This window comes from Bison bison, unplaced genomic scaffold (assembly GCF_000754665.1).
Source record: "Bison bison bison isolate TAMUID 2011002044 unplaced genomic scaffold, Bison_UMD1.0 scf7180017864136, whole genome shotgun sequence".
Taxonomy (NCBI): domain Eukaryota; kingdom Metazoa; phylum Chordata; class Mammalia; order Artiodactyla; family Bovidae; genus Bison; species Bison bison.
Genome location: NW_011494708.1, coordinates 3,329,531 through 3,340,371, shown reverse-complemented (window position 1 = coordinate 3,340,371; position 10,841 = coordinate 3,329,531).

Below are 10,841 nucleotides of genomic sequence, written 5' to 3'. Positions count from 1 at the left end.
AAAAGCATTATCATTTTTGCCCTTTGCTGAGGACAGAGTCTCGCCAGGTATGATTTGAAGATTAGCAGCATCAGGATTACTTGAGAAATGAACATTCCTGGCCCTCCACCTACTGAGTCTGAGATGGGGCTTGGGGTTCTGCATTTTAACAGGTTCTGTGAAGTTGCAACACTCCAGTAACAAGGGACCCGCAGAAGTCATCCTGGAGACAGGTGATGGAGGAACTGCTTTAGGTGGAGGAAAACCACTCCAGTGGCTCATCCCAGGGCCTAACCAGGACACTTGCGGTTTAGAAGGAAGAGCCCCACCATTCCACAGAGCCCAGGATCAGGGTGCCTGCCTCGCTTACCAGAATGCTCACTGACTTGGGGATTCCTCTGTGGACACCTGGGATACAGGGAGGGAGTTTGGAAGACCCTGGGCGTGGGCCAAGGAAAAATTGAAAGGCGGCTGTGATTTGAGAGGAAGGAGCTTGCGGAGCACAGGGAGCTAGGCCAGGGAACAGACCGGCCAGGTGAGCACAGGAAGCTGACAGATGGAGTTGAGATGGAAACTTTGCTTCTTGCCTTGTCTGCCCCATGACATTTTCAAGGTTTTAGGAAAGCCTGTGACTTTAACACAGTTTTGGTGCTTTGGGAGTGGAGTGGAAAGGGTGAAGAAACACCAAGTGAGTAAGTAGCAACCAATGAGTCCAGCTAGGAGCAGGAGATACAGTGCAGCTTGGAACCAAAGGTGACAGTCAAAACCAAAGGTGTGAGCACTCCTCACAAGCCTCAGAAGCTACCAGCAATGAACCAGAATTCCTGTTATCCTAGACTGAGGGTGATTTTTAAAGGAAATGTCGAGAATATAGTGGCTAGACTGAGGGTGACATCCACACACACATCCCTTACTTCTGCTTCTCTCCAGGTGGGCCCTTGGAGCCTGGAAGTGAAAAATAAAGTTGGCTTCCAAAGACTCAATCCTGCCCCAGGCTGGGGCCTTTCACTCATTTGGGAAGAGGTGGGCCCTCAGGAGGCCAACTGCCCCAGGGGCCCAGTCTGCACACTATCTGGGATTAGAGGACTTTAGCCAGATGGAAAAATTTTATCACACGGCCTGCTTGCCCTCTTGTGACTTTTACAGCCATCTAATTATTGGCAAGTTTCAGCTTTGACTCACTGAGGAATTTGAACCCCAGTGGTTCATCCCTGAATGTCACACTCAGCTTTGGAAGAACAGAGACATATTCCAGGAAGTGGTATCTCCTAAGGTGTCCTGGGGAAAGGAGGGCAAGCACCTGGCTTCCCAGGTGATCCTTTCCCACCTTCCCTCTCCTGATGCTTCAAACTCATCACTTTGTCAACTCCAACTCTCTTTCTCTGGATTTTTTTATTTTGTTGTTGCTGTTTATCTTTTAATGACATACAATTTATGCTTATGTTAATGGAAAGTTTAGGAAGGTATAATAAAAAATTGCCTATTAATTATGCACTTTTTTCTTTAACAAATATTACATTGCATATGTAATTTTGATTCCTCCTTTTTCCACATTTCTTTCTAGGCTTATTTCTGGGTAGCTAATGGCATTATTACTATTGTGAGTGATATTTCTTTGTACTTTATTTTAGAAATGGTAAGACTTTTGGAATCATAGTATTTAGTTGTGATGGTAATATGAATCTTTGTATTGTTCCTAATTTTAATGAGAATCCTTTTGGTGTTTACCTTTTAAGCGTGATGCTATTTTATTTTTTGGCTATGGTGGGTCTGTACTGCACGAGGGCTTTCTCTAGTTGTGGCAAGTAGGGGCTACTCTCTATTGTAGTGCTCAGGCTTCTCACTGCAGTAGCTTCTCTTGTTGCAGAGCATGGGGTCTAGGTGCCCCAGCTTCAGTAGTGGTGGTGCCTGGGCTTAGTTGCTCCATGGCATGAAGGATCTTCCCAGGCTAGGGATCGAATGGTGTCTCTTGCATTGCAAGGCAGATTCTTAACCATTGGACCACTAGGGAAGCCCTGATATTAATTCTTATTTATACATGTTAGAGATTGGATGTTGAGATGGATGTTCTATATCATGAAGAGAAAGCATTTTTTTTTAATCAAAGTTTACTTTTTAGATAAATTGGAAGTGGATATTGGAGTTTATTAATTTTTTCAAACTTTTTGGCAGGGAATTGATGTGATTTTTATGAGTAGAAGTTTTATAATAAACCTTCTTTAAATTTCTGCCATAACACAATTTGTTATTTTATGTGCTGTTTGACTTATTTACTGGAGTTTTGTTTAAAATTCTGTCTCTGTATAAGTAAACAACATGTACATCATTTATCTTTTTTTTTAAACTTTGTGTCTGCATTAGCTTTAAAACTGAGTTGTGACACAAACCATAGTTTCTTCTATCCCTTGTCCTGCAACAATTTCTTTATTATGGGAATTATTTATTCCTCAAAGTTCTTTCATAAATTCCAAGATGTGTTTTACCTTTACAGTGTATCTCAATTCAGATGCTAAATTGTCATCAATTATTGCTCAATATTTAGATTCCATAAAATTTACAGTTTCAAAAGTAGATTCACATATCCAAATTGTTCTAAACATTCTTTAAAAATCAATACTGAATCAAGTATTATTTTTAAAATTATATTAAAATTAATTAAAATAAAAATTTAATTTCCCAGTTACAGTAAGCACAAGTACTCAACACTTGTGACTACAACATATTGTCTTGGACAGTGAAGAACTATATCCTTTATTTCACTTATTTTTTATTGCAAGATCCACTAAATAGATGTATATTAAAATGTCCAACTACTTTAAAGAAATTATTGTTAATTTTGAAGATATGCTAATGGTATTGTATTTTTTAAGATTTTTATTGAGCTATAATTGACAAATAACATTCTATTAGTTTCAGGTACACAACACAATGATTCATTGTATTTATATATTATAAAACAATCACCACAATGTCTAGTTAACATCCATCATTGTGTGACAATTTTGTTTAAAGCATTCTTATCTTTTAGAAATGCATGTTGAAATGTTTATGAATGAAATTATATGATCTTTGAGCTTGGTTCTGAAACAACGTGGGAAGGGAGAAAATGGGTTGGGGTATAGGTCGCAAAGAGTCAGACACAACTGAGCGACTGAACTAAACTGAACTGATAGGTTTAAAAGTACTGGCTCTGAGTTGATAATTACTGAAGCTTAGTGAAAGGCGTGTAGGAAATCATTATACATTTCTGTTTAGTTTTTTATGTGACTGAAAAAAGAAAGCGTTAAAAAAGCATTTTGGAGTAAACCAAACATTTTTCCTTTAGGAATCATTTTCTATTAAATGTTCCCTGCATTTTATGTATTTCAGTGCTGTATTTTTGATCTTTAAAAGTTGTTTAATAGAAAGTTCTTTCTTTGCTTCCTCATAAATCACTACAATTTTTCTAGTCCTTGTTAGGTTAAGAGAAAGTCTTAACTTGGAAACAACCTGATGTTCATTGATGGATGAATGGATAAAGAAGACATAATATATATATATATATATACACACATACACACACAATGAACATTAGCCATAAAAAAGGATGAAACAATGCCATTTGCAGCAACATGGATGGATCTAGAGATTATCATACTAAGTGAAGTAAGTCAGAAAGAAAAGACAAAAGCTGTATGATATCACTTAGTTTGGAATCTAAAATATAACACAAATGAAGGACTTCCCTGGCTGAGACTCTGCACTTCCAGTGCAGGGGGCACGAGTTCAATCCCTGGTTGGGGAACCAAGATCCCACAAGCCATGGGGCGTGACCAAAAAGTAATAAAATTAAATATGACACAAACGAACTTATCTATGAAACAGAAACAGACTCACAGATAAAGAAAGCAAACTTATGGTTGTCAAGGAGGGAGGGCTCTGGGGCAGGGATAGATTGAAGATCTGGGACCAGGAGATGCAAACTATTACATATAGAGTGAATAAACAGCAAGGTCCTACTGTATAGCACAGAGAGCTATATTCAACATTCTGTGATATAAATGATAACAGAAAATAATATGAAAAAGGACACATATAACTGAATTGCTTTGCTGTACACCAGAAACTAACACAGAATTATAAATCAACAATACTTCAATTTTTAAAAAAAATCTTAGCTTTGAAAATTAACTTATGGTTATCAGGAGGGACAAGTGAGAGGGAGGGATAGATTGGGAATTTGGGATTGACATGTACACACTGCTGTATTTAAAATAGATAAACAGCAAGGACCTCGTGTAAAAGAAAAAATTAATTAAAAACAGAAGAAGTTTAAATTAGTCACTAAATGTTAAAAGAAAACAAAGCAGAAAGCAAAACTATATGTGAATAAACATGTTTTTGACAGGTTTGAGCATCAGAAAAGAAAAAAAACTGAAAGAATACTTCAAAATATTGGTAGCAGTTATCTTGGAGGGGGCAAGCATGAGTTCTTGTCTTCAGTTTCTCCTTTAATGTCTCTATGTTATTTGCTTGGGAGTACTGACTCTATGCTGTTTTTGTAGATAAATAGAAAATTCAGTAAGATATTTATCAAAAGCATGCAAAAGAGGAAGATTTCAAAGTGTTCCAAAAATTTTTGTAAGAAAAAACTCCTGATTTTTTCCTCCCTATTAAGTGAGCTGTGTGGACTTGTCAACCGTGAAACAAAGGAGAACTCGGGGCATCCTTGAGCAAACTTCATTGTTCTCAGGTACTGAACGTTCTCCCCTGCGATACTGTTGAAATGATTAACCTGCATTTGGAAGGAGGGACTTTCTAACAAAGGTGAACTTCACTGCTGCCTAAATTATATCCAAAAAATTGCTTGCAGTGTTTGAATATTGAGATTAGAAAAATCAGGGACTTCCCTAATGGCTCAATGGTTAAGACTCTACACTTCCAAGAGGGCAGAGGGCATGGGTTTGATTCCTGGTCAGGAAATTCAGATTCTATATGTCACACAGTGCAGGAAAACAGAAAAACTCCAAACAAAAGATTCCCTTCAGAGCAATTTCAATATGTAACTGATTTACCAATGAGCATTTCTGTGAGTCCCAGAAGGTCTCTAGATGTTTATCATGAAGATGAAAAGTCTAAATACACATAAAAATTAGAGAATGTAGTGGGACAAAAAGTAAAAGTGGGCACTCTCTACGCAGTGTCCACTTTTAGTGCTGTAGTTATTCAAAGAGTGAAGAAATGAATAAAGGCTTCCAGATTTGATAAATGATACAATGAAGATATCTGCATAACTAGAAATAAAATACTAAGTAAATAGCCTTAGGATCACTTAACTCACAGATCTAATGGGGGTGGGTTAAAAATGGCTGCAAATTCTTTGCCATTCTTCCTATGGAATGGTGGAGTCTCTTCCCCTTTATCTGAGACTGTCATTGCTTTGAACAATAAAATGTGGTAAGAGTGATGCTATATAACTTATGAGGAAAGTCCATATGTAAGAGGTCCAGAGCTGCTTCTTCCCCAGTCTTGGTCCAATTGCCAGTCACCACACTTTGTGAAGCCCAAGCCACAAAGAGAGATCACATGAAAGAGACCCATGCACTCTGGTTGACAGCCTCAGTTGGGCTCCCAGCCAGCTTGAATTTGTGACTTAAGTGATCCTAAGACTGTTTATTTATTATATATTTTATTTCTAGTTATGTTGCTGCTGCTGCTAAGTCACTTCAGTCGTGTCCGACTCTGTGTGACCCCATAGATGGCAGCCCACCAGGCTCCCCCGTCCCTGGGATTCTCCAGGCAAGAACAGTGGAGTGGGTTGCCATTTCCTTCTCCAATGCATGAAAGTGAAAAGTGAAAGTGAAGTCGCTCAGTCGTGTCTGACTCTTAGCGACCCCATGGATTGCAGCTCACCAGGCTCCTCCATCCATGGGATTTTCCAGGCAAGAGTACTGGAGTGGGGTGCCATTGCCTTCTCTGATTTCCATTGTAGTGTTTATCCAAATGTGACAGCCTTTATTCATTTCTTCATTCCTTGAATATCCACAGCCCTAAAAGTAGGCACTGTGTAGAGAGATTATTTTTTGTCTCATTACATTCTCTAACTTTTATGTGTATTGGTGTGAGTGAGCCACACTGGACATCATTCAACTGTCTGTCAGATAGGACTGCAGCTATTTCTCAGACACAGCCCTTTTTTCTGACATAAGATGGGTCCCCAGTTGTGGGACACTCCTACCTCACTCTCTGAGGGTTCTGCTGAAGTCATCTCACCAGATCTGAGTGCAAGGCAGCATGCCTGTCTGGACTGGCATTCATGCAGAAACATGTGAGGGAGTCGGGAGCAAGAGTTAATGATCACAGCTACCAACTACCAGACCTGTTTCTACCCTAACTTCTTGCTCTATCTAAAATAAGTCTCCTTATTTAAAATGTCTCCTTATTATTATATAATATCTTTTCACTACCACACTTAAATTCTTAATGCCTTCCTTCCTTGAGGAAGTTTTCTTGAGGAGCAGAAATGACTGTTAAGAGGAACAAAGAAGGAATATGACTCCTTGATTATTTTCAGAAAGAATGAGGAGAGCTAGGAGCAGGATAAGGTCAAGGGATGTTCACTTCTCTGAGCAAAGTTTGCCTGTTGTCTTACTTGGGACTAAAACTCCAGGGGGAAGAAAAACTCCCCCTTTCTCACCTCAACCGTGGGTGTTTGGGAAGTGACTTGCCTTGACTCAAGACATGCCCAACACGTACTTCACTCGAGGACCAGGGCGCTTGTGAGGGCAAGGGAGCTGGCCTTGGGGGGTTGATAATGCCCCATGGGGGACGCCTGTGGCATTCACATCTGCCTGTAGCTGGGTTAGTAAGCTGGTTTCATTCCAAGGTGGAATGTTAGCAAGCGTTTCCCCTCTCTGCAGAGCTAAAAGAAAGCCATGTCTTATCAGCTTCCTTCGTAATACAATGGATATTTTCATCTCCATAAGTCTATATTCTGCTTATTTTTCACTTGATTCCAAATCCTATAAGGCAAAAAAGTGACATTATTTTTGGACTTCTAAGATTCCAGTGGAAAATGTAAATACTCAGCACTAACAGGCAGACCCTAGAACCCCTCTGCAGCCTTTGTAATGAACTTGGGCCAAGTGAGGAAGCACTGTTCTATTCTATTTATGTTTTTGCCAAAATAGTGGGATCTTAGTTTCTCCACCAGGGATTGAACCTGGGTCCAACCTGGGTCCAACTTGGGCCCTGGCAGTGGGAGCACCAGGTCCTTAACACTGGATGAGGCAAATGATGATGCTGACAGTTGCAAACTCTCTCCAACTATTAGATTTTTAACCTTGACACAAATAATGTAAAAATCCTGTAAAACAATGCCACATCTTAGACTGGGGCTAGAAAGTAAGTCACTTGTTAGAGGACAACGCCAGTCTGCTTCCTCGTGATTCTTTGCATGCTGTTCCCCACTTGCTCCTCACCCTGTCCCTCAGCTGACTCCAGATCCACTTGGAGCTGTACCACGTGACACTAGACCAGCTCATCCTAATAAAGAGTCCAAGGCTAGTTCTGACCTCTGTGGCTTGAGTTTTGATAGTAGCTTTCTTGACTTGGTACTTCACTTTAGAAATACTCAAGGAAACAAAAATGCAAAGAAGTGTGGGAAGTGTATCATGTACCACGTATGTCAGTCCAATATATTTTGAGGCATAACTGTATGCCAAGCACTTGGAGTAAACCAGTTCTGGGGCTAAATGCTTACATACATTGTTGTTGTTTAGTCGCTAAGTCGTGTTGGACTCTGTGACCCAATAGACTGTAGCCTGCCAGGCTCCTCTGTCCATGGTTTTTTTCAGGCAAGAATACTGGAGTAAGTAGCCATTTCCTTCTCCAGGCGATCTTCCCGACCCAGGGATCAAACCTGCATCTCTTATGTCTCCTGTTTCGCAGGCAGATTCTTTCCCAGGTTTTCCCAAACCTGGGAAACTTACATACATTACTTAGTTTTAATAACCATAGGAAGCCAAGTGTTTCTGTCTCATATTTCAGATGAGAAAATTGACACTGAGAAAGTTACTAGGCTTGTTAGTAAATGACAGAGTCAGGGATGGAACCCAACTCTTCAAATGATCCCAACCCCCATTCTTGGGCCTCATTCTTTAGCTGAAATGCTCTGTTTTCAGGGTCCTGAAATTCTTAACAGTTTTTTATTTTAACTTAGCTTTGTAAGTGCAATGGTACAATGTAGCAGAAGTAGATACGCAGTGTGCATGTGTGCTGTTCTCTGCCACCCCGATTCACACAGAGCATGTGCAATGCCCTGGTGGGCCAGATAGTAAAGAATCCACCTGCAATGCAATGGAGAATCCCACGGACAGAGAAGCCTGGTGGCCTCAGTCCATAGGGTCCCACAAAGAATCAGTCAGGACTAAATCAACTTAGCACACACACACGACTACAAAACTCCAGCAGATCACACACAAGTGGGAGTACAGCAAGACTCAAAGTATAGGTGTGCTACATCTATAACTGATCAAGCAAGGGCCCCCAAGAGGCCATGCTTCCCATTCAGACCAGAGCTTTGTCCAAATACAACACAAGAAATAACTAAGAAGCCATATCATCTCTTTCCTCATCACTGTTACTTTCCTGTGTTAGCAATCCACTCAAGACTGAAAATGCTGACACAGAAGGAAAGGGTAGCCTCGAGTTCTCCCTTTCATTGCCTCCTTACTCATCACTAAGGTAGGGAACGTCAGCAGAATGTGCACAAACAAGAAGAGAAATTAAAACAGTTGAGTGAATTCTGTGTGGTGTCCCTGCTGTTCTGGTGGACACAAAATACGTGCCCAAGCTAACAGACATGAATTGTGTACTTCTAGGAATACTGCATTTGAGTTAAAAAGTTCTTGCTTGTATTTGAAGTGAAGTGAAGTGAAAGTCACTCAGCCATGTCCGACTCTTTGGTCTGTGCATGGAATTTTCCAGGCAAGAATCCTGGAGTGGGTTGCCATTACCTTCTCCAGGGGATCTTCTCAACCCAAGAATCGAACCTGGGTCTCCTGCACTGCAGATGGATTCTTTACCCTCTGAGCCACCAAGGAAGCCCTGCTTGCATTTAAAGCTGGCATCACAATATAAAGAGGAACCATAAAATTCACACTAATAATTTTAAAATTTCAACTTAGCATTAAATAGTAATTTTTAAAAAGTCAAAAAGAGGGACCATGGTCGAGAGGAAAACTTGATATTTTTAGTACTTCTTATGGCATTTTCCCCTGCATTTCAAATGAAGGACTCCACAAATTACATAGCTGGTGCTGTTGGTGAATAGTGACATTAAATGAGGGAACGACCTCAAATTTTTAGGAAATAGATCTAGGAGGTCCTTATTTCCCTATGATTGAAAACAACTCACTCCTTTGGGGTTTTGATTATTTTTTATTTCTCTCACTTCCCACAACCAGTAAAAAAAAAAAAAAGATACCATCAACGCAGGTACAAGGATCCAATTTTTAAAAATCAGAGTACAAAGAGGACCACGGCCCTGCCCAGGTTTAACGTACATATTTACATATTTGGAGAGGTGTGTGGTGTGGGTGTGGCTGCGGAAGCACGTTTAAAAGGCAGTATTACAAAATATACAAAGGTGGTCTTTCTTAGTAGAACCTGGCCTGGTTTCCAAACGAGAGCGCTACGTAACACAAATCACAGTACTACTTACTATATAACTTACAAAAAATGCTGTACAGTTGCAGGAGTATAAATATAGAGTATAAATGGCTCTGTTTGGGAATCTGTATCTACACAGGGAAGGTCAGGGGAAGGCTCAGTTTGGTATCCCAACCTGCTAAAGTGATTGAGAAGCTAGAATGGGGAAGGACGGTCTGGGAGCACGGCCGCATCGATCCCCTTTCCCAGGCTTAGCTGAAGCTCACTTACTCTCCAGGGAGAACTAGGTTTGTTGAGGGTAAGAAGCAAGGGCAAGAAGAGGTGTAAATAATAATACAACGGGGGCTCTCAAAGGCACAGAGAAGGCATCTGGGCCAAGAAGGAGCACACTTCTTGGATCCACAGACATGCACGCACTCTACTGCCACTTGATGATCATGCTTCTGTGGGCAGTCCAGCCATGCCCTGGTTTCTACCCTCTGAAAAGTTTGAAGCTTTGCAGACGTGGAGAGAGGGCAGATGAACCAAAGTTCATTTATGATGGGGCTATGGGACAATGTCTGGGGACAATGTCTGGAAAGAGGTTCTGGCTTTGAGGGACGGACGGGTGGGTGCAAGTATGGGCGGAAGCTGACCACTGAAACTGACCCTTATAGTCATTTTGTACAAGGAGCCAAGGGGCAGAGAGAGGTGTAGAGCTGTCCTACGCTCAGGTGCTTTATGATTCAGGGGGCAGAGTGGAGGGGACTCAGAACCAGCGTATCTTACTTCAGAAGACTCAGCAGGGGTGATTTTTATCAGCACTAGGCTTTAGCCAAAACATATGCCGATTTGGTTTTTAAATTAGCTGGGTTAAGAAGCACCCAAGGCTCTTGTGGCAGAGATGAACCATCTCCCTCAAATGTTCCCCAATTCCCACACTCATCCTCCACCCGCCAGCTCAGGGACAGGACTGCTCTCTTACGAAAACCCTGCTAGGGGATATGAGGAGCACCGAGAAGGGAAAAAGGCCACACCAAATCTTCTCCAAATCCCAGACAATTACACCATTTCCCCTGAATTGGGCTGCCGTTGGACTGTATGGGAGCAGCTGCTCTTGGTTGAAGCAGGTCTTTGGTAAAAGAGAGAAGCCTGAGCTGGATCATAATAAAGAAAAGTGTACGTGAATATGATCCAGCTCAGGCTTCTCTCTTTTACCAAAGACCTGCTTC